The sequence below is a fragment of the Oryzias latipes genome, chromosome 15 (assembly GCF_053564925.1).
Source record: "Oryzias latipes strain Hd-rR chromosome 15, Olatipes_Hd-rR_3.1".
Classification (NCBI taxonomy): Eukaryota; Metazoa; Chordata; class Actinopteri; order Beloniformes; family Adrianichthyidae; genus Oryzias; species Oryzias latipes.
Window position 1 is genome coordinate 19,475,528 of NC_136251.1, and position 24,895 is coordinate 19,500,422.

Below are 24,895 nucleotides of genomic sequence, written 5' to 3' on the forward strand. Positions count from 1 at the left end.
TTACTTTTTCAAATATTACATTTACGTAAATTGTGTTGCCCCAGCAAAAATAAGTTCAATTTGAAATTGTAAAATGATTAAGTTTAGGTATTTCTTAAATGGCTGCCATGGCTGGACAGATGTCAGTGGGATGGAGCAGAGCTCAACTAAGTTAACCCTTTGATATCCACACCCCCTCTAATGCGCAACATGGGTCTAAAATGACCCGCATTCATTTTCTATGTAAGTTTAAAACGGCTGAGTTTTTAATTTTGTTGTATCTTTTGAAATTTATATTTAAAAAAAAAGACTTTTCCTTAATATTTTTAACACATCTTTTATTCTTTTTTGACAGATATTCTTCAGTATTTAAATACCACAGCCGTGATCCCAGACTGCTCCAACTTGAATTGAGCAGTTTCTGTGAATTCAGAGGATCTTATCTAAAAAGACATTATCACACAAAGTCCTTACCCCCCCTGAGCCGCCCTCTTGTACTCATAATTTATCCTGCCCTGTGTGGGCACGAACACATCTATTCTTGAAGTATATAGTGGATAATAGGGTCCAGCACAGCTCCAGCTTTTCCTTTCCGTGTGAAAAATGATTTCTGTCATCTCTACCTATTGTTTCTAAAGGCTCATTCCTGTAATATAGAAGCGCTATAAAGATAGTCTCCCATGTATGACGCTTTAAAGCCACAAATTGATACCTTTAGCAAACACATATTGCAAGAAGCAACTGCAGAAAAGACAAAAGGAGATCATGTCATTTGGTGTTTTCCTTTTTGCACCTGAAGAACAGAAGGGCTCACTGCCACCCTGCATTCCGCCAACAGGTTGTGTGCTCCTAAGAGCAACTATTCTTCAGTAGTTGTGTGTAAATGGTCCTTCTTTTGTCCAGTTTCATTGTTGGGAAACGTGCGCAGACTCAACACAAACTGGTGCTGCGACATTAAAGAAGTCAGTTTTCAAATGAGGTTAAAAAGGAAAGTTAGAGTGTCTTCATTTACGGCATCAGCAGACACGTCGACTCGGAAGCTGTGAAGCCTGAAAGTCATGTCAGCCAATGAAATGGCTTTGGAGACGCAGTTTGCATCCTCTGCTTTAAAGACTGGCAGCTCTGCTGCAGGGGGGAACAAGCGTGCAGTATTTTTTATATAAGGGTAGCAATTTAGTGTCTATCAGTAAAATCTATTTTCTAAAAACACGTTTTAAAACCTCAATTAGACGAAGATGACCTGCTGTTTGTAGACTCCACATTACTTTCTTTACCTTTTCATCTACACTATTTTTTCCTTTCTAGACTGTCTCTCTCCCATCTGTCATGTTATTTTTCTCGCCTTGCTTGAGTGGTTTTCTTGCTGAGAAGCCAATTGATTAACTGCTGGTTTGAAGCATGTGAGGGCACGCCAACTAACAGACACTACCTTTGGCTTGGAGAAAAAAAAAAAGAAGTTAAACCAAAACATCACGGAGAACCTCTTTGTTGTTTAGAAAAAAAAAAACTTTTATTCCATCTTGGAGAGATGATCAGGTGGGAAGAGCCAACCTGTTCTAAAGCTGGTTTTGGTTTGTTTATATACTTAGTGAACAGATATCCCCACAACACATTTAATAAAAAAATTGTTTTTTTTTAAAATATATGCAAACAAACGCCAGAAAAGGCTGTTCCAGACTATGCTGCTTCGACTGGCTGATTCTCCCTGTGTGAGCAGAAAGTAAAGCAGACCACTATTTGTATTATCCAACATAATTGAATCCCTGAGTAATTTGAAAGGCATTAATATTAATCCTTTCCTGTGGCGGGGTTTCCTGTCAGGCTACTTTGCCAGGGGGAGAACACAGAGACAAACCACACAGAACATCCACACATCCTGCAGTTGTGAACTCTCAGCATCATTGCCAAGGAGGGAAACTGAGTTTTTCTGGGGTTCATTTAAGGGGCCCCAAGAGCCTGAGCTCCTCGGAGCCAAAGCTGAACTTCACAGCATCCTTAAAATCCAAAGCCATGGAAGATGATGCTTTCTCAATCAGTTGTTTGCTTAGAAAATAGGTTTTGTTTAAAAATAAGGACTTAAAACATATATGATCAATATTTTTTTTATTACTTTATCAATATTGCAAGACTTGGTACTCAGTATTGAAAAAGAACACAAGAATATTTATAAGCTCCTGAAATGGAACGCTCTGAATGTTGTTGCTGTTTTTGGATTTGGGGCCAATAGTTCTATTAGTTCCAGCTCTTACAACTCTCCCCAAACCCCACTGCCTTTTGTCAAGTGCTGGAATTTGTAGCTAGGTCCACATACATCATAATTGTCTGATCTCATACTCTGAATAAGAGAGTAATGGGTCATGTTTGGGTTAAGAGATGGGAAATGAGCTGCATGTATTTGGAATATTGTAACACAGGGGCACCCTCAGAAAATCCAACTCACTTTAGAAATGAAATCTAGTTTCTGCAAAGATTAACGTCACTTATAACAAGGAAGATGTGTATACCGGTACATATACCACATGAGTCAAATCAAATGTATATAAAACAGATTGGGTCTAAAATTGATTTTGAAAATTTGAAACGCACCCTGCGATCTGTCAATTTCATGGAAAGTTTAAGTGACCTGGATTGATTCATTTCACTGATCGAAGCTTATTTCTGGTTTGAAACAAGTCACTTTAGGGTCACTCAGTCCAGTTCTCTTATACAGTCATTGGTTAATTTCCAGCACTAAACTGGCTGTTTCAACCTCGACCTGCGGAGGTTGTCATCTCATCTAGGTTTTGTTATCACAGGATTTCTGATCTTCAGAGCAACTGGACCTTGAAAGGTTCATCTAGAGCACGGGTGTCAAAGTCGAGGTCCAACATTCTGCCCATCCTGCTGCCACTTACCTGGGTCAGGTAGATTTTGCCAATAAGAAGCTAGAACTGCAGGATAACTGGAGAACATTTAGGATTCTGGTTCTTGGTGTCAGGAGTTTGACACCTGCAATCTAGAAGGGATTTTGCAAATAAGCAGGAAGTTTTTCCTAGAGGAACTTTTAGAGTCTAATTTCAGAAGAAAACAGAAATCCTCTGTACCAAACGTTCCAATAAGAAGCAGAAGAAACAGTTACGCTTTAAAGTATTTAGCTGCACTTCTTACGTCCAACCTTGACCATGTGGTCATCAAAAGACAAAACAAAAGTAGGTGAAATTAACTAAATAAAATAAAACAAAAAAAGATATCCAGATTTTAAAATAGTTTTTAAAAAATTTAGGACAACTGTTTTTGTTTTAGAAGCACTCTAATTCAGTTTTACTTAACAGATTATGGATCAATGAAATCTGGGTTTTGTTCAGACAAAGTGTTCTTAAACTTGTTAGTTTTATGTTTTTCGTAACCTTTAATATGTTTGGTTAATGTTCCAGGAATAGGAACAGGTTTACTAAGAGAAATGTGAGCAGAAATGTTCTATTTGATCTAAATCTGTGAATTCTTTAAGGTTTTCAAACTCCCCTGGATGATCTGGACATGAATAACTCCATCTAGGCTTTTGGCACCACTTGCCACTTTGAGTGTTTGGAAATTCCAATGCAGAATAACTAAAACTGTGATGCAACACAAGGCAAACAAGAAGCTGGTCACTTTCCTGGCCGGATTAACATTTTATTTTTTATTTTTTATTGGTTGCATCATGTCGTCACCTGTCCCTGACGGTGGTTTTATTCAAAATGTGTTTATAAATAAAGAAACCTGATTGTTTCTGTAGATGTAACACATGAAAAAAACATTTTTCTCACAGTATCTTTTATAGAAATGGGCATTTAACTAAATTTCGAAGAGCTCCCAGGCTGTAAAAGCTTTTTCTTCTTTTGGCCATACAAAAAAAATAAAAATACAAGTTTTGATTAACAGCTGATCTTTTGTAAAGTATAGTTATTACTGATTCTGTTAGAAAAGTCTCAGCTGGTCCCTTGTGGCCCAATTCAAGAGTTCTGGGAGAAAATAATTTTAAAGATACTGATCAAGAGGTCTTTAATTAGCACATACAATAAAGTGGAAAGAAAGCCTGTCGACTGTGAAAATTTAAGGAAGCCGTCTGACATGGTACAAAAAGAAAATAGCAGCCACAAAATAGTTAAAATGCATCAACAAAATAAGCTACTAGTTCATCATATTGGCTTAATTCCTGGTCTGTTGGGTGAGAAATTTGATATAGAACAAGTTAGGAATGAGTCACAAATGCATTCTGGGAAGTCTGGGATTGCAAGGAATTCTAATGTTCTACCTAGAGATGTTTAGACCGTCGAAGGTGTGCTTGATTTGTTTACCTGGCTGTCTCGGGACAATATTAACATCATCATTGGTATCTCGTGGCCACAAATTATTTTATTTTTATTATAATTGTAGTCCATACAATAGAAAAAAACCCACACAGATTTATCAAACTCATTACAGAAATGATGAAATACATAGAAAAAACAAAACAAAGACACACTTAAGTTGCATCTGATTAATTAAATATAGTGAAGATTAACTTAAGTCAAGGCAAGATTTATTGTTTAAAAAGAAGTGGGAAGAAACCATTTTATATAATGCCACCCTTACTGAGTTCATTCATTTTATAGTTTTACATAGTTTTTGTAATCCTGTTCTGATCAGATAGATTCTTTTCAAGTAACAAAATCAAGTGCTTTTTGAGGATTTATTATCTTCAAAAAACACTCATTCAGTACTTATTGATTATATTTCAGAATACAATTTCCTGTTAATCCAGATATCAGTGCTACACACTGCAGATCAAGTTATCAATTAACAAATTAGTACTTCATTTCTACACTTGTGGTTACAGTCTATTCTTGGCTCTATGTTGTAGCAGTGCCACATAAAATTAGGATTGTCATTTTTCTGTTGGAATACACAGTAAATGCCTTCCATTCCAAAGCCACCAGTATTATTAAAGGTCCAGTTTTTTCTAGGCCAGTATCATTTTCTTTATCATGTGAGCACACTGATGGTTTGATTTTTATGTATTTGTGTTTAGACTGTTTATGTTGTAAATGAGTGTGTTGGGGGGACTACAAACATGGCGGCCAAGAGACTTCCTGTCTCTCAGGTGTGTGGATGATTACAGCTAATTAGAGCACAAGGTGGGGAAAGATGGAATCCAAGAGGAGGAAGGAGAAACAAACTGGCTGGGGTGACATTTGACTGCCGCTTGAAGGATGGATTAAAGCAAAGGATGGTTCTCTGGATTAAAAAGTTGAGGAAATACCAGAACTTTCTGCCACCCTTTTTAAGGTCTTCCTTTACCAGAAAGTCGCACGATTTCTGTGACAGCTGATCCGGTAAGAAGACGTTAACCATCGGAACGTGGACGGAGTGTCACAGGCCCCACTATCTATGAAACTGCTTTGTCCAGACGCCAAAGAAACTTTACAGCACTGTGCAAATAATATAAAGACTGGGTGTAGTTGGGTGGTGGTGTTGTAAATATGTGTATATTTCAATATCTCAAAATGTACATAATGTGTTGGTGTTGTTTTGTATAAGTAGAGAAAAAGAAACAAGCACACACAGTTAAGAAAGGAGATCCCTAATTTCTTTTTTGTAGGTACTCATTTAATGCTGAGTGTTACAATGTCACCAGACAGGCTCTCTCAAAAGTAGAAAATGAGAAAAATGAAAAGAAAACAATCCTTGTTATCTAGGATTTAGTAATACTTTCTCTAGTTTACTAATGTGTTTTAATTGTTTCCATTTCCTTGCCTTTTTTTCTGGTTTGTGTGTTTTTTGAGTTTTCATGTTCTATATGTTATTTCGACTTCTGGTCAAACAAAGGGTTTTACATCCCATAATGCAAACAGCGAATTGCTTTTAGTGTTGTCTTTATAAGTTACTATATTTCTTAAGTACAAGTCGCATTTTTAAGCATTGTTTGGCCGGTGGTGTGACTTATGCTCAGACTTGTACCTGATTTAAAAATAAAATAGCAAGAGCGCACTCTAGGTTAGTGTATCAGTATTTGCCACTGACAGCAACGCAGAAGAAGAAGCAGCAGCAGCAGCATTCAGTTTTTCACCAGGAGGAAAATTGATGGAATTGTTCCAAAGCAGCACAGAGGATTAAGAGTTGAACAGATTTAGTGATTTGTAGTGATATAAAGAGTTTAGTTGGCTTTTTAGCGTGTTCTCTATATCAGTATTTTACATCCCATAATGCAATATTGAATGAATAGTCGCTCATATGTTGCACTAATATACTAGATTCCTCCTATGTTTCATGAAGCTAAACAAGCATCAATGGGTTACGGTTACGGTAGTGAAGCATGCACACATTCAGCCTATCATTTTTGTGTATTCCATTGTCCGTTCCTTTTAAATACATTTCTCCCAAAAAAAGTGATTTATACCCCAGTGCAACATGTATATGACTTTTTTTTTTAATGCATTTTTCAGCTGCTGTGACTCATTCTAGATTCATAGTCCAAAAGATACGGTGCTTCCTAAACTACCTTTTCTTATCAGTGATGTAGCCCAGAGCATTTTAGGTTTTAAAAAGGGGGAATATGGTGTAATTAAGACTCCTAACAACGTGGCTCATAACTGTGGGGGCAAGATGACGGTGCAGGGAAATATAACCATCGGAATCGCTAACAAAAACTTGTAAAAATTGTTTGCTTCACTCTTTTGTCTAATTATTTTCTGGGATTTAAATTTTTTTTTGTCTTAAATTTCTCTTGAACTTTTATTGGGTTAATCTTCTTGCACCTTCACACAACCCCCCCCCCCCTGCTGACTGTTTATTATAGTATATTCTGGATTAAAGCATTTGAAGTACAGGAGAGCTTTGCATTGTCTCAATTAAGGTCATCTATTACACCTGTCGATAAAGATCCACTTCTTATCTGTGGTTGTAAGTCTACAAATTTTTCAAGGCCATTGGTTGGTTTGGGATCAGTTTAGTAAAAAAAACAAAAAAAGATTAAAATGCTGAGATGAACTGTACTCATCAAAATGCCTCTAATACACACAAAATATATGAAAAAAAGAGGCTGACGACCAAAATGAATGATGTGATTCTTCAAAGTGACAAGATTATTAGAGCTTTGTCCATTTATTCTTTAAAACTCCAGTTTTACTTTGTCGTCCGCGTAAGACCACCATGCTCATTAGCTTACTTGTAATACAGAACGACAAGTAATTAATATGTCTATTAAACTAAATGATGATTGGGAATCCTGCTGCTAAGACAGCCATTAATCAGAAGATATTCCATTTATGAATCCATCGCTCTTTACTGAAGGAGCTGAGCAAATTCTACGCAGATGTGTACTGATTACAAACGCATTCTTGCAATTCACAACTAGAACGCCAAAAAGACCCAGTAATGTTAGAAAAGATGCAAGAAAAGCTCAGCTGAATTTCTGTCTGTTTGTAGACTTTACCCTATTTTCTAGTTTGGGGAAGAACTTTGACTCCTGAGAACCATCCATCTGCTGCAAAGTTTGAAAAATAAGAAAAACTTAGGAAAAATAAAAAAAAGATGAAACTTTTCCACTGTGGGAGAAAATAAGAACCACTCCACCCCTAAGGTTGATGAAAGTTTTAAGGTTTATTTTTTTCTTATTTTATTTATTTTGTACAATGAATGGCATTAGTTAGAGAATGTGTACCTCCTTTGTCAAAAGGTGCAAACGTCTTTTTCTTTGTTGCCTCGGCTGATTTACTGCTGGACTGGTGAAGGTTTTCTCTGCACATGACCAAACTTCGCCTCAGAGGAATCTGTATTATTCTTTCCTTTAAGCCAATGTCACTTTGAGTAACTACAACATTATCTGTAAGTAGCATATTACCTGTCTGCAGTGAAACAAGCGTTCAGGTTTTATTGCTTGAAAATGGTTTTCTTTTCATCCAATGTTCCAAGATGGAATTCATTTTAAAAATCATTGTAAAAGTAGCTTTTTTTCAGTTAGTTTTTTAATATTAAATCTTCTATTTTATGCTTTTTTTGGGTTTAGTCTACTATGAAAGTTTAACTATATTGGAATAAAAGCACAGATTTCCTGTTAAACAAATAAAGTAATAAACACATAAAAATAATGCATATTTTCATCTGCACTTGACCTAAAATGTGTTGAATGTGACCCAGCTATGCTCCTCATTTGAAAATCGCTTTGATCTTATGATAATTTTTTGGACTTCTCCATTGAATTTTAATTTAAAAGTATTGAAAAGAATACTTGGTGTTTTGAATACACACAAAAAAAAGTATATTCTGTTTACCATTAAACATTCATGTAAATGTACCTAATATTTCTATAAAAATCGGATTTTTCTTTTTAGTCATCAATAATTATTTGGAAAAAAAAATTATAAGTTGAAATGCACAAGGATTCTTGAATGCATGTTTTCAAAAACATATTGAAACTTTGAAAAAATGAAATGAACATATCCTTAGCCATATGCAATGGTGAGACATGACGACTGACAGTACATATATCTTCAATCAAAGCCATATTCTGGATAAAGCAGTGCACTAAATAATGCTGACATGTTTGTGTGCATGGTGTTAATAATACATCAATGGTAGAGGATTTTCTCTGCCAACAACTGTCATCCCAGGCTTGCAAATTACCACCACCTTACAAACAAAACATGATAAGTGGAGCCACGAGAACTGCAAGGATGCCTTTTCCAACCCGGCCCTAGGGAAAGCAAAAAGAAACGACATATCAAAAAATACATTTTCATGGAAAAAATATAAAATGGGAAGGCATTATTTCACAGAGGAAAGTAACAGCGCTGGGTCATATTGACCTGCATGTATTTGAGGGTAAAAACATGACATTCTGCTGTAGTTTCTTCATCAGCTAGAATGCAACTGAACAGATCAATTTTAGCTTTTTCTGAGAAAGCCAACCTGTTAACAACTCAAGAGTCTTATTCTGCAATTTCATTAGTCTGCCCCTCTCCAAAGTTGTTGAAAGTTACCTCAGGAAATGTCAGGGATTAATGGTAAAAAGTAGCACCTGGAAAGAAACGTACTTTTTGTTTTTCCTCTGCTGGACATGACTAAAAAAATTGAAGACATTGTAGAATAAAGATGAATGCTTGGAATGTGATATTCTCTATGTACTTTAGTCCTGTTGGAACGTACCACTCCAAAAATATGAAAATAAAAACCCAGAGCTGTTATGGATGCTGACAGATTTTTAAAATGTTATAGTTGCTTTTGATGTATATTTTTCAAGCTGCCTAGTGCAGATGCACAGGAAACCAAAAAGGGACAGCTTTTCAGAGTGAGTGAGTTTAGGAATGAGCAGGCTGAACACAGTCGACTCCTCAGTGGATGCTCCTTTCACTCGTGACAACCTTTGTAAATGTATTAATAGAGAAGGTTCATAAACATTTCAAATGTGGGTCGAAACCCAAAATGAGACACAAAGTACATGTTTGCTTCCACGCAATTTTGTAGTATTTACCTTTAGTGGTCCGAAATTCCGTCCATTTTCCAAACATGCCTAATCCTTGTCGGGATCACCGGCTAATTTTTGTGCAAAAAGAAAACCTTGGACAGATCGCCAGTTTGTTGCAGGGCCCCACAACCACAGTTAGGCTGATTTAGAGTCACAAATTAACCTATGAAGTATGTTTTTGGGTGGTGGAAGGAAGCCAGAGTGGCCGGAGAAAACCCACGCATGCACAGAGAGAGAACATGCACACTCCACACAGAAAATTACCGGCTGGGTTTCGAACCAGGACCTTATCGTTTGTGAAGTGAGAACGCGAAACTACCACACAACCAGGCAGCCCAAACTAGAACTCACATGTGTGATAATCTTTGGTTGAAAATGACAAATCATGTGGAAAAAGAAGAGTTTGTCAGTTGGACAGATAGTTTATTATGCAAATGTGGAATCAGAATAGAAAGTAGGAAATCTGAACACCTCTTTGTCTGTGGTGTCAGCAGCTGTCTCCTCAGGGGAGAAGAATACCTAACCTGACATGCCAGATGGTTTGTTTGACAAAGACATTTGGGAAGTCTTCTTATAGGAGCCATATGGAAAAGAGCGGGTAGCTTAAAAAATGACATAGCAGGTGATTGAATAAGGCATCTGATTTCTGTCAAACGGGGTGTTAAACAAAAAAACAAACTTAAGCCACCAGACAGAAGCAGTAAACAAGTAGGATATGCAATTACTGATTGAGCTTATACCTCAAACCAACCTTCTGATGAGGGTTTAAGGATGCTGATTTCTGTGCTTCCACCATAAATGAATGGTTTGAAAGCTAGCTGGACTGATCTCCTTATGGTTGTGATTTTTTTTTTTTAACATATCTTCCAAGAACTGAACCAAGCTTGACATATTTTCCCCCAAACATCACATAGTATCCACCCACTGATAATGCCCTCAATCTATCTTTCCTGCACCTTTGACTTCCACAACCACCTGCTCTGTTCCCAAACTTTTAGTTTCTTTTTGACTTTTTCTGTCAGGATCTCATTCTATTCGTATAGGTCTTTATAGCTACAGCATTTAAAGACCCAATCCGATCACCTATTATAAAAGCGTCCCCAGTGGTATTTAGATTATGATTAATGCAGTTTTCAGCCAACCCCCCCCCACCACCAAAAAAAAAAAAAAAACTGTCGTTTTCAAGAACATAGTTTCTGCAGAGTGCCAGTACTTCATCTGTTTTTTCTTTTATTTTTATTGCCTAAAAACAGAATAATTGTTATTAAAAGATAACGATTTTACAACAGATCGAAATATAATTAGAGTAGAACTTAAGACTGTCCACATTTCTGCTCATTTAGACGAGTGGAATGTGGAAAACGAAGCTGCTGGATGTACTTCTTTGTTGAGCATGGTTAATGCACCTTGGATCCTTCACTTTTTGTGTTTTTCTATTGTGTGCTTTTTTAAAGTAGAGGTTTAAGCATCGCTACTATATAGAACATCCTGACTAAAGTGTCATCTTTACTCATATGGCATGGCTCAGGGTACGCCTCAGGAGGTGGGCTACTTGGTGCGGCCCTCCCCCAGGGTTGATGCATGGATCTCCCCCCACTTCATTTTTAATGGAACACACATAAAGCCCTTTGGTGGTGGTGGTGTTGGTGGGGGGTTTAGCATTACTACCATCACCCATTGAATTAAATTAGATTCAGTTTGACCTGTGGCTAAACTTTCAAACAACACAATTCAAATATCTTTTCCATACAAGCCTGAATTAACATTTAAAAGAATGACAACTTTTTTTTCTCTCTCAAAGGCATTAAATCAAATTCAAATTTCAATTAATAACAAACCTGAATTTTTTTCTTTTCCTTCATTGCTCTTGTGACATCCAAGTCGCTCAGCTGTGCATCGAGTCAGCCTTGATTACCTTGAGCAGGAAAATGGTGCTCTGATGTTGCGGAGCTTAAAGGTGATGGAAGTGTTTAAGCAAGTGTTGAGCACTTCTCAAATAATTACACTGGACAAGACTGGATAAGTAAATGTTTAGTCTCCAAAAAAGGTGATTTCTTCACAGTTTTGTGAAATAAAAAGTAAATGTTTGAAACAATGCACCCTTCAAGATGGGCATTTCATATGTGGTACTTTTTCTGACTGTTGGATTTATAGGAATGCACGACTTTTGGCCCATTTTTTTCCTCACAGATGACAGATGGATTTTCTTCACTGTGCTTTGCAAGGACCTCAGTCTTGTCTGCACTGGGTTTATACTGTGTTTTTTGGAATAAAAATCGATTTTTTTGTAGTTTGACTAGTTATATGAGAAAAAAACGCTACAGGGCACAGAGAGTGTGAAACCCCAATACGACTTTAATATGATTTTTAGTTTTTATGCATTTTTTGACTGTAGAGCAACTTATAGACAGAAAAATGTTATTTATTCCACTAGCTTTCTAATTATTTTGGTGTACTTGTGGTTTACCTATACCTTTTAAGTTTAATTAAAAGACCCAGTAGGGTTTTCTCTTTGGTGCAATCACTATTGCTGACTCTACTGTTCCACAGCCAGGTGTAGCCTTAAAAATATTTACAAAGTCAAAACAATATTTTGGGCCTGACTTTTTTTTTTCTGGTTTCCCACCAAACCACAATGAGCTGATAAATGACAGCACCTCGTTCAGCTCCAAACATCTGAAGGATGAAGTGTCCTCTCACATAAAACATGTTGCCGTATTTTCCAAACGCATAACAGCGGATGATGAAACATTTGAAAATGTTTGACAAATGCCTGAAACCAAAGGACCGTGTGAGGGTCACTGCTGCAAATATTATACTTACTGGGATGAAAATCGGATGTAATTAAAACCAGACCGCATAAAAGTAGTTTTGATTGTGTTTTTTAAATTGTTTTGTCTGCTCATTATAAAAAGTTTGTTTTTTCAGCTGCCTGACTCTACATCGTCAGGGCTGCTCCATGGATCGTGACCCTTTGCAGTCATCACATTGATTGATATGAAATAGGTCTGAGCCAGAAGGCCTCAAAGTACCAAAGGGAATGATAAGTGAGTCCAATTACCATCTCAATCATATCATATAAGTGTGGCGCCTGCATGGCCTTTGGTGAAATAGGATGCAATTAAGAGAAAATTTGAATACACTACGCAGTCAAGCTGCATAGTCTTCTCTGTACATAGATATGTCCATCTGTCTCAAGGGAATCCATTATTAATCAGCACAAGGCGACACGATCACCGCTGACACTCACTTTATGATAGACTTTTATTAATTGAGGTCAGTCTTTTAGGCGTGAAAACAATTTCAAGCGGAGGTCTCCGGTGTTCAAGTAGCTGTGTTGCTCTCGATCGATGCTTAGCTATAAATAGTCGATTCGAAGCAATAATGCTCCTCTGCTCTCTTGAAGCTTCTGTCCTTCAGACTTTGAAAGTTCACGATAAGTTTCTGCGTCTTTGCTCCTGATTACTCTGAGTAGTCCTGGCAGTTTCACCTGAACGCCATAAAAAGAAAAAGTCCAGAGGATGAAATCATGCACTGCAGTAGGAATACATATCCATTTGTTGACCTTAAGATTCGACTCCATCTCCTTGGTGGCCCATTTTCCTGTGCATTCTCATGAAGTCAGTAAAAGTATTGTAGCGGCTTCAACATATTTGATCTTGTTCAGGTCCTGCTATGGTTCTGACAGCACAGTGTGAAGAAATTATCGCTGCTAGGAAACTGAGTTAATGTTACACTGAACAGAACAAACTGTGAGTATGTTGAGGGAGAGTCGATTGAATTACTGGAAACATCATTTCCTTTTTATAGAAACAAAGCAAGTTCTAAGATGGGAAAAGTGGAAGGAAAAAGAAACTGGATTTATTAAGTTTCTGGCAGCAACTGGAAGCCAGTTCATGTGGGTGAAGTTGCTGGAAGGCAGCTTTGTGTTGCCATCGCCCCCAACCTGCTCTGTTCTGCTCTTCTGCTCTACACAGCCTGCTAACTCAAATTGTATTCTCTATTAATCCTCCAGATGTCCTCAGATATTCTGTCTTTTTGAGTCACCTGGCTGGCGCCTTTGCAGTAACCCTTGATCTGATCTGTCCCTCCCACTCGAACACCTGTTCCTGGTTTCCAGAGCCAGTTAAACCCTCTCTTCTGGCGGAGAGCGTTTCTTCTAATGTTGTACATTCGCGTTCCTGTCACCTTGGCAAGCACCTGCTCCTGCACCTGCTTGTAGACCGTCATATAGGGACAACTTCAGTGCACCAGTCGGATTTTTGGGAAGGACAGGAGTCGCTCCATCCTCTAAAGGTCTTTCTACCTGAACGTTGCTTCACTAGTTTGTTTTTTGTACTTATACGTTTTTTGTGATATTCTTCTGGCTAGGCAGGCCTGTTGTGCATTTCTCTTTATCCAGTGTGTTAATCGAACTGGTCATGTTGATGCACTCAATGGCTATGCTCTTTTGATACCTTGTTCTTGCGCGGTTTATGAATGGTATCTTGAGTGTGCTTCAAAAAATTTTAAAGGAACTGGAGCCTTTTTTGTCCTCCTATAGTGAGGACAGCCACTGCGCACAGATCACAGTTTTACCCCTATGGCTTCCTTTTAGTTCCCCCCTTCTTTGGCATCCATCCACAGGCTCACAGTGTCTCATGCACTTTTAATGATCATTTCTTTTAATTACCCTCTCCATCAGAGCTTCAGCTTGGCCATCAGCCACAGGGCCACGTGCCTCCAGGGATCACCAGGCCAGCCTCCTGCTGGGAAACTGCATCTAATTTCAGGGCTGGCAGGCTGCTCAGTTGTTGCGGCAAAGATGACTGTGCACAGTCACTGCCACGGTTTAGTGGCACCTATTATGACCGCAATGTTGTTGACCAACGAAGGGTCCCTTCATTTATCTGCTACTGTGAAGGACAAAGAGTGATGTGACTCATGGGGTTGGAGGGGTCATGCGTGGACCTCTCTGGCGCGGTGCAACAATTAACTTTTTTAACAGGACACCACCAGAATTTACAATGCGCTGCATTAAAATCTGACAAAGGCTGACACCAAAATATTGAAATTATCCATTTGAATTAAAAGGTCGTGACATCAGATTTTCGTTTGAATAATTGTTCAATTTGAGCAAAAGATTTGCTGGATTTCAGCTGAATGCAGAATAAGTGGAGGTCAGCTGGAATCGAAGTCACCCATGCATTCTTAATGCAGTTCAATATATAGACCTCTGGCAGAGGAGTGTTTCTCTAAATGTTTTTGGTTACTTGTAATGCAACGAAAACATTGAATATTAACTCCATTTCAAATACCAAGAGATGGATTTAATTTATTATAGTACTTAATGATTTTACCATGGATTTTATTAAGCTAAGCTCCATTTGGATTCACCTGATTCTGGTGGGAGTTCAATGAAGTTTGTAATACAAGGCAACCAACACAAAAAGTTGTGCTGGAAATAATGTGGTTCTGTATATTTTGCTAGTTTGGTTAAAAAGAAAGCAGTGACAGCAGGAAAAAAACAAGACAATTCAGACATATTCTGGTTAGCTTTTTTGTTTTAGGGTCAGCCTGGGGTAAGCAGAAGCTGCATGCTCTGTCTGTGCTGCATGTGACTTCTTTCCATAACCTCACCCTGAGGTGGTCTCTGACTTCCAGATTGAAGCTCATTTTGAAAAAAATATCTGAAGCAATTTACCAAATAACCACTAGGGGTTCTAATTCTTAGCAAATTAACTCCTATTCTTAAAGGAAAACAGATGCATAGCAAACAGAAATATACTGTTTTTTTACTCTATTGTATGCTTGAAATTAAAAAAGGGAGTAACGATTAATTTTAGCAACAATTTGAAACATATAATAATTTGTGGTTGCTGATCTGATTCATAGAACGATCTTTAGCCAAAAATTAAAAAAAAATTGACTGAAATAAAACCTGGGTACTAGACAATGCAGGTGAAGTATTCCAAATTCCTTGTATTTCTTGCAAGATAATTAAGTGTAAAATAAATATGCATACAAACAAGAATTTATGGTAAATCATCCACATTTTAGGTTCCCAAAGTTAAGTCCACTGTTGTTTTTTCACAAAATAACTTTATTAGAACATTCTACCTCACTGTATGGTCACAAAGTGTTTACACATATTGGAGAGGAATAATGGCTTGATCATTCATTTGCTGCCATCATCATTGGATGCCACCATCGTATGTTGTCCGCTGTGATGGCACTTGGTCGTTTAAAATAAAACTCCCGTACGTCAATCAAAATGGTATTTTCCAATATTTATAATTGATTTATTTCATTTGGAAATGATTTAATTATAGTATAGTTTGATTTGATGAACAACTTGCCTGGACGGATTGATCTGGTTGGACCATAGAAATGGGCTAAATGTAACACTCCTAATTTTAATGGTCATATAACAGCACAGATGAATAATAACCCCTCCGGTTGTGTTTGATCCACTGTATAGCAAGGAACTGATGGAGAAAGGTTGTCCATGTGTCAAAATTTTAATAAACTAGTACAGAGTTTTTTTACAGCAAATTCTCTGGCATAACTTTTTATCCATCATGCATGAATGGAATCAATAACAATAATTACTCAACACAACATTCATATCCCCACGTTGTCTTATTCAGGGTCACAGGAGTTCATTAATGCACTCCCAGTGGAATCCTCCTCCTCCAAGAGTCAGGACGACCCAAATTAAGCAGCGAGTCCATCATGAAGACAAACAGCTGTGCACACGCACACCAACTCAATACAAAAACATCATGCGTGCCTTTGGATCCACTGCTCATGCTAAACCAGCATGGAAAGGCTCCAGCTGAGATTTTAATCATCAGCACACTTGCATCATTTTAACTTTTTAATTCCAGTTGCCTCCCATCTCTAATTTGATTTAGGCTACAGATCTTGGTAATTTGGGGTGTCATAAAAAGTTGAGGTACTAGTAAATTTTCATACAAACCTAAATTCTATCAATAGAGTTAGGAAGCTGTTTCTATTTTTAAAACCCTGCAGACATTAAAAAAGGAAGCTCTAATTAGGCTTTTGCATGCGCAAAAACACAGAAGTATAATATTTAGCTTCCTTTGATCTAATTTTTTGGTCTTCTCTAACCCATAGAAATATCGCTGGATGTTCTTGCATTCTTCTTTTCCTTTTTCAGTCTCATTCATAACAAGTTAAAGCTCAGTCCCACATGTGTGCAGGTTGTAACTGTGGAGTATCGGCTTAAATTACAACACATATTGCTGGTTCCACTGTGCATATAAAACTGTAATATCAGTTTCTTTTACGAGTGCTTTTATATCTCAAATCGGACTCAGTCACAATGATAGCTCCACATTAAAATACATTCTGCTACCTTAAAACACTTTCTGAGGCCTCATGCCTCTAAGAATTCTGACATGAACTCAAAGATGCTGTTTTTAACAATCAATTTAACCCAATAACTATTATGCTGCTTCAAATCTTTCAGCAATTGTGTGCTAAACTACATAATTCCAACATTTTTAAAGTGCCTAGAAATTTTTAACACCTTTTGCTATAAATTGAAAATTTACTAAATTTTTATTACAGAAAAGACTTTAGTCACTTATCAAATGATTACTTTTTTCCAATTGGCTACAAAATGTTGAAATCTGTTTAGTCTAGCATCTAATATTTTGGGATAGCATTCTTGATGTACGCAACAAATATATGAAAACATTGGCATCCAGTGTTTTCACAGATGTGCATCTCAATTAACTCAATTAATCTATGTGCACCAATCAAGAAGTCATTTAAAACAAACTATATATATATATATATATATATATATATATATATATATATATATATATATATATATATATATATATATATATATATATATATATATATATATATATATATATATATGGTTTGTTTTAAATGACTGATGATGGATGTTGTTGACCAAAAGAATTAAACTGATCTATTTAAATTTGTATGTAATGTAATTAATAATTTAATGTTTTACAACTAATAGGAAATATTCCAACCAATAGTCTCTGTGACTGCAAACCTAATTGAACTATTCACAAAAAAATAATTGATCACGTATGTTTTACCTGCAGATAAGTTATTTCTGTCTCGCATGAAGTGATGCTCATTTTGTTTTGTTTTACTGCTTTAGTTTCCACTCATCCCACTTTAAGTGCCTGCTTAGAGGTTGGCACATTTTCCGTCTTTTTGTCGGCTCTCCTCTCTGTTAAGTGACAGTAACAGACTCACAATCAAGACGTTTTGTTAGATGAGTCTTTGTTGCATTGTTATTTCTGTGCGCTTGCCTTCTTCTCTCCAACGTTCACATTTAGATTCAAACCACTCCTTAATTTTCTTTCAAGCTCTCCGTCTGTCAGCTCTAAAGGCCTCTGCAGACTGTGGCTGTTCTGTATTGTGGTCAGAGTGGCGCTCGGAGACAATCGGCTCCAGCTGAAGGTGTCCTGTACAAAACCCTCAACAGTGTTCAGCCTCACGAGGCCTTTGTGTTTATTCCAGTCAAAAGAACTCAATAGCCATCCAAGAAGCAAAGGCTTGAGCTTTATTTTGACTCTTTAGATGCACTGATAGGTTCCAACCCTGCAGGAGCCTATATCAGAATTTGATTGAGAGGGGAAAGACACCCCTCCATGTTCACGTTGTGTTGGAGATCCAAACTTGGATTGGGTGCTTGCAGGGATCAAAAACATTCAGGGTTTTTTTGGGAAACCTGTCATATCAGCTCTGATGAATCAATCATGACACTGACCTATTTAGATGCTTTGATTCTTGGATGGCAGGGAATCGGTGCTAAAAGAAACAACCATCAGCTTTTCTTTGAAGGCAACGTCCAGGAAGAATAAAAAGAATTGGCTAAAGTGGGGGATATGATATTCAACAAGATGTGCAAACTTTTTTTTTTTTGCATTATTAATTGAATTTTTAATCTATAAACTCGTGCACACACACCATATATCTATAAATGCATATGTTTATGTATGTATCAATTTCAGGTTAGATTTAAGTTAAACTTTTGGTTTACCGTCCAGCTAAATGGACCTCTATATTAGGAAGGAAAAAACTATTTTATTTCTTTGTATCACTTTCGTTCTATTGAATCAAAGTAATAAAAAATGTATTTCTCCATTTAGAGGCTCAGCAGATAAATTGAGTGACTCCTTGTCTATATTTAATTTTCACGTTTACTCACTAGGCTGACAGTCTGTGACTAAATATAGCCTAAAAAAAGCAAGACATGCAAAGGATTAAAAGGTTCAAAGGCATTTTGAGTGTTAATATAAAAAAATATACATTTTGCTTGTAAATATTGTGACAGAGCCTCTGGATGACCAGTTCCAAATGCTTTCAAGAAGTATAATTGAACCAGCGGTTATGTTCCTCATGTTTCTTTGAATGTTACTGTATTCTTTTATTGACTCATCTTTTTATTTGTATTTTTTTATCTATTGTTCCTTTCTGTGATGTGTGTGCATTGGTGGTGATTGTTTCCACCTGGCTGTGCACCAGTGTCTCATCAATCAAGAGGAAAGACTCTGCAGCCTGACAGCCATCACCAGACTGTGTTCAGGTTAAACACTGACATTAGTGCTCCTCTTTTCACCCTATTTACCAGTTTTCCTTGTGCATTAGCATCTTCAGCTGCAGTTAATGTCCAGTTTATAGGTGTTTGTGCATTTGTGTATTTGTTTTTTTCTTTTTCAATTGAGAGGAAGTTTTACAGTGTCAATGCAAGTGTAAAGAAAAGCCAGCAGACAAAGTCTCAATCTGATTATCTTTTTAGCTATTTTAAATTTTCCCACTGGTCTTGTAACTATGATTGTTTTTTTTTAGCCAAAAAAAAAAAGTCGAGTAATTTTTTATGACATAGCTTTTGCAGAGTCCTGAGTTGTGGGTGGGACTGTTGGCATGGAGTAAGCCTATCCCCATCACCATCATCCCTTTGTTTGCTAGCTAACAGCCCCTCACACCCCCAGCCTAACATTAGCGGTGCAACAAAAATGGCGAGCAATATTTGACCTACCAGCTGTTCAATTTGGAGCCAGCTCGGACAAGAAAAAAGAAGAGGTACACGGATCTATTTGTTTTTAAGTGGATGCATCAGAATGGAGCAGAGCAGGGAGCTTGTGGCCTGCCCAGCGTATTCTATATGTCACAATTTTTTTTCCAAATGCAGTTTTGTCTGCTCCTGATTAACAATGATTTGAATAAAGAGATAGTCAGAAATACAATTTTACACATAATATTCTTTATATACTATATGTTCTCCATCATCAAAAAATGCCACAAGGTCACATCAAAAACACTATTTTCATTGGAAAAATGTTATATTTGTTAGTTCACAAAGAAAATCAAAATGCACAACTGACTCCTCTTCTCTTTGTGTGCTTGTCATGGTGGTCTTTTTATCCAACATGCTCCTCACTTTGCATTTATGTCCCTTTGGTTACTCTGTTCTTCCTGCAGAGCCCTTTTTATAGTTCTTACATTCCCCTGTCTTATTTATAGCTCTATTCATCCATGCTTCTAAATGTGTCAATCTGTTTTTCTGCTCTAAAAATAGAATTGGAGCCTTAGCATGCTGAGAAAGCCTGAAAGTTGAAACATCAGTCCTGCTTCCTTTTACGATCTCTGGGCCTCCAGCACAAAAACTGTGTGCCTAAATGCACCTTCACCCTTCACGTCCGTGGACCCTTTTTTTTCCAGAGGATTTATTTCACCATCAAACATTGCGCTGGTTGGCACGTTTGGGACAATTACTAAATGAAATCATACTCGTCCAAAGAAAAATGGATGCAGGCAGTTTTTTTTTTTGTTTTTTTTAAGAGATATCCACAGAAATGTTTTTGCTGTCAGGATATACAGAATAATGCACTGTCAATGTCACATGATGACACAATGGAGTTCATTATTTCCTGGCAATACAAGTCAATCCAGCTTTTTCATAAAATTCCAATTTATAACCAATGTCATTTTAAGATGCTATATAAAATTCAATTATTTATTATCTACTTTGGCTTTTTCATCCTGACTGTACTTTAATATTTAACAACATGGAACAAACATATTACAAAAAATAAAAAACAATATCCGTCATTATATGAATGTGCATTTAGACTACTCTTTAGAAAATAATCCTTTTGGTAGGAAGAACCTGACTCAACCATCTGATGTGAATAGGTGGATTTAGAGAAGACAGAATATGTGCAAACACTAAAACATCTGTTGTGAAGTTAAAAAAAAGACATGTTGGCAGCTGCAGTAATGACATACATTCAAGGTAGATAAAGGATGCTGAAAGAGGACAAAGTAACAACTGTCACTCCAGGTGGGAAAGTGACCGCAGCCCTTCTTGAGTTTTTTTGCACCACATTTTCACCTACATTACCATTTACTAACAACACTCAGTCAAAATGGTGAATGACTTGAAGCCATTTATGTCCAAAACCCCCAGGACAATAGGTTTAAAGGTCAAACAAAACAAATACAAAATATAGTGAAAATCCTGTCTAAGAAACAGTTGGGAATATTCATAAAACCACTAAAACCCAAGGTTTTGGCTCTTCCAAAACCCATCCCTTGCACATTAGAGTATTTTGCATAAAATTGGCGAATGCCAGATGTTTTATCCCCAATGCGACCTAATTCCGGCTAAACTGAGCAGGAAAGTGAGTTGACAGGGTAATGCGTTTCTCAGGATATAAGCATATTATGGAAATCATCAGAATACTGGTGTGCGCATGTTAACACTGCCCTCATGTAGCTCTTTTTCCCCACTATTGCCATTACATTCTGCCACAACCTCGGGTTGTAGTTACAGAGCCATTACAGAATCACACATGTGAATGGTTGAACAGGCACTGTGGGACATTTTGTATTTAAAATGTCAATGAGGAGCATTTTATAATAGTCTCACTTTGGGCAGAAAATATTTAGGAGTTGCTTAACTTCCATGTTGCCATGCCAGTAATGATAAACAACCCTTGCTTGGAGATGTTTTTAAAAGACATGGAATGCAACTGGAAGCTGTCTTTTAAAACTAGGAAACAAAAACATTTGGTACCAGGGCAAATAGGATTGTACGATCATTTTTAAAATTTTTGTATCTGTAGGCCTTTCTTAATGTGCAGGGTTTTGATTGATTTAACTTTATTGTATTCCTATTTGTGCTGGTCTGCAAAATTGTGTCCCAAGAACCACCTGGTGGACTCTCAAATGTCTTATTCTATACCTTAATGTTTATCCAATTTAAAAACATCCATATCTTAGAATCCCGGGCATGTCGGCAGTATTCTTTTTAGATTCAGATGAGGGATATGGTCCAACCTGGTGATGTTCTGCTGCACATTTTTAAAAATCACATCAAATCTGGTTCTAAGGACATTTTAACCCTTGTGCTATCTTAGATGACCCCACCCTTACATTGACGTGTTCTCCCTACCATGACAAAGGTGGATAAAAGTGGAAAGATTTCATGTAATCCATGGACACCAGTGAAGATCACAAATCATTGAAGAAAAATGATTCAGCACAATGTCTAGTGGGTCTAGATGACCCAACTCCCAATGTTAAAGTGCCTAGGATAGCACAAGGGTTAATGGGATGCACTCTCTCTTTATAAGGAACTCTGAAGCAGAAAATGCAAAAATGCAAAACCTGAGATAGATGAATTGACTGTAAATGAGAACTGGACTAAGTGACCCCCTCCAGTTCCAAATAGGAAGTATCGAGTGGCTTCAAGAAGCCAAAACCCTATAGACGTCTGCTAAGAAATAAACAGCTGTTCCTCAGTCATTCTATTTGCCAGAATAACTATTGTTGTCTGCAACCTTGATTTAACATGTCCTTGCTAATCTTAATTGTATTTCACAATATTTTTCTGTAGTCCAAGTTATTCAAGTTACTGTTCTCTATAGGTTTCACCAGTTTATATGGCGCACCATCAATGAATGGTCTATTTAAAAATGTATGTCATATAAGGTGCACCAAACTAAGGTGCATTAAGCGAGACGAAAGTGTCAAAGATAAGTCAGTCAGTCAAACTTGATGAACTCCGTTTACAGTGACGCTAGAACTTGTTTGAAACACGCTACACATTAGCTGATTCACAAAACCTGAAACTCCCAACCTTGTTTGCAACACGTAAAAAATCTGACTGATACGGTAATAAAAACATTACTATTACTACACTAACTCCCAATCATGTTTGTAACAAAAAACAAAAAATTAATACACCGTAACACATTAGCCATGTTAGCGTATTTACAATGACACCCAGGTTTGTTTGGAACTCTTAAAAAAAAAAAAAAAAAAAAATCTAAATTTTTGACAGAGCACTATGTACCTCTCTAAACTGCTGTGACATCAGTAAACAGCCAGTATTATTCCATATAAGGCACTCTGGATTTTACGACGGAGTTTTAGGGCCAGTTTACAAACAGATTTTCTTAAATTATAACTTAAGTCGTAAATTTACGAGAAAAAATCATAACTGTTAAACTATGAGATCTGAAGTTGCAAATTTATAAGAAAAAATCTCGTGAATTTACGAGATTTTTCTTGTAAATATACAAGATAAAAACTCGTACATTTACGAGAAAAAAAATCATAGATTAGCGAGGAAAAATCACCAAAGAGTTTTGTTTATCTGAGCCTTGGTTGAAGATGAAAGATGTGTAGCGTTTTGTGAAGCTTTATGTCTGAATAGGTTTCAAAAACAAAGAAATTCTGAACCTTTTGACGACTCAAAATCAAGTTGTCAGTGTAGCCGGCACACTGCGGTTCGGTGTCTGTAAAGCGGTGTTTTATGTGTAAAATAAGGAGCTCACACATATAGGTGTGAAGGACCGCTATTTTCCTTTTCACTCACATACCCAGGAGTGCATTTGTCTCAGTACGTCATCAAACTGTCAACCAATGTGTAAACAGTTACATACTCCAGATGGAACGTCCCGTTTCAACATAAAACAACAAAGATGAATAAAATAGTCTGTTATATTAGCCTTAGAACATTGAAAATGCCAAAAAGTACTCCTCAGATGGAATCGGCACACAAACATAGAGATCTTGTCTTTGGTGGAGAAAGAAAAGATTGAAGTGGACAGCTGCAGGGCTGCATGGCTTCATCAACGGGCTGCAGAGATCCTGCAAACCACCCATCATTGAATAAAACATGAATCAATCGTAATTCAAACAAATGAGCTTCCAAACATTGAAGCGGATGAACATTCAGCTCACCTGTTCAATTAAGTCTAGTTGGTCTGCTCTGCTGCTGCGTGGCGTTCACTTGCTGCACTGTATGCTCAATTTCACTTTAATCTCGTAAATTTACGATTAATTTTTTTGTATTACTTGACCAATCAGAAGTGTATGTCTGAAAACCTTCTGTTAAAAGCTGTTTTTTGTATTCCCAAAGTACCCCAGAAGAGGTTTACCTGTAGGTCAAAGCTTCCTTTGCTTGTTACTTTCACCTTTCTCTCTGTTGATAACCCTCAAGCATCCTTGTGTTTGGAGGTGGGCTAGTTTTGGATCTTCCAGGCCCCCCCACTGTTCTTCCTCTAGAGTCCTTTGTTACACTTTAATAAACTTTTATAAAAGTCCTTCCTATAGTGTCTACACCTCACTGTGAGCCCCCTACCAGGCCCTCTCACACTGCATTATGTGCACTCTGTTTCTTTTCTTAAATGCATCTTTATTTGGGCCGATAGTGAAAAAGAAGCTAGGATTTTATTTATCGACTGCTGGAGGTGACTGAAAATTGTTCTGTCAAAACGGTGCAGAACTTTATCCGTCACCCGCACAGTTCAGTCCTGGTTCAGTGTGCTATTAGCTTCAAGTGAGTCTCTTAACTGCCTGGGAGTTCACTCTGCAGCCGTTTGTCGGGTCTGTTTCCCAAACATTTGTATTAATTTGGTGGGTTTGAGGTTTTTCTTTGGAACGTCCCTGTGAAACCAGTTAAAAAAAATCTGAAATATAAAAGGAACATTTTTTTGTTTTTATTCAACTTTTGTTACTACTAAGGGGTCCTAGGAGCAATACATGTTTTGTCTTTGCTTCCTTCGAACTCTGAAAATGAAAGCAGCCCTGCAATCTGTGGGCTCATTGACTGTGGGGCCTTTAGGGACTTTCAGATAAAAGTCTAGTCACGTAGTGGTTGTGCAGCTCTGGCTGACCCGGGCTGCTCCCTGGCCACATCATCACTGTCTCATTCCTACTCAAAAGCTCCTGTGTTGGAATGTTTCAGCACGGAACCTGGCCTCTCTGGAATACCATCCGGGGGATACGAAGCACTGGCAGGTTGTCAGTCAGGTACGAGAGCCCAAAGTGGTCTAAATCTGGCTTTGTTGGTGTCTCTTATCATCTTAAGAGGTCTGGAAGTGTGAGAGGATTTTAATTCCCCTCCATCATTCTTACATTCTGGTCATTTGGGGTCTCTTT

The 24,895-nt window shown here is 37.3% G+C and overlaps 1 long non-coding RNA gene across 2 annotated transcripts in view; it reads left to right on the forward strand.

Annotated features, from left to right (window-relative positions):
- Positions 1 to 4,927: 4,927 nt before the first annotated feature.
- Positions 4,928 to 24,895, forward strand: part of LOC144984219 (uncharacterized) — a 77,732-nt gene continuing 57,764 nt past the window's right edge. For both annotated transcript variants that reach the window (XR_013647958.1, XR_013647959.1), the window contains exon 1: positions 4,928 to 5,312. This is a non-coding gene — a long non-coding RNA (uncharacterized LOC144984219). The remainder of the gene's footprint in view (positions 5,313 to 24,895) is intronic.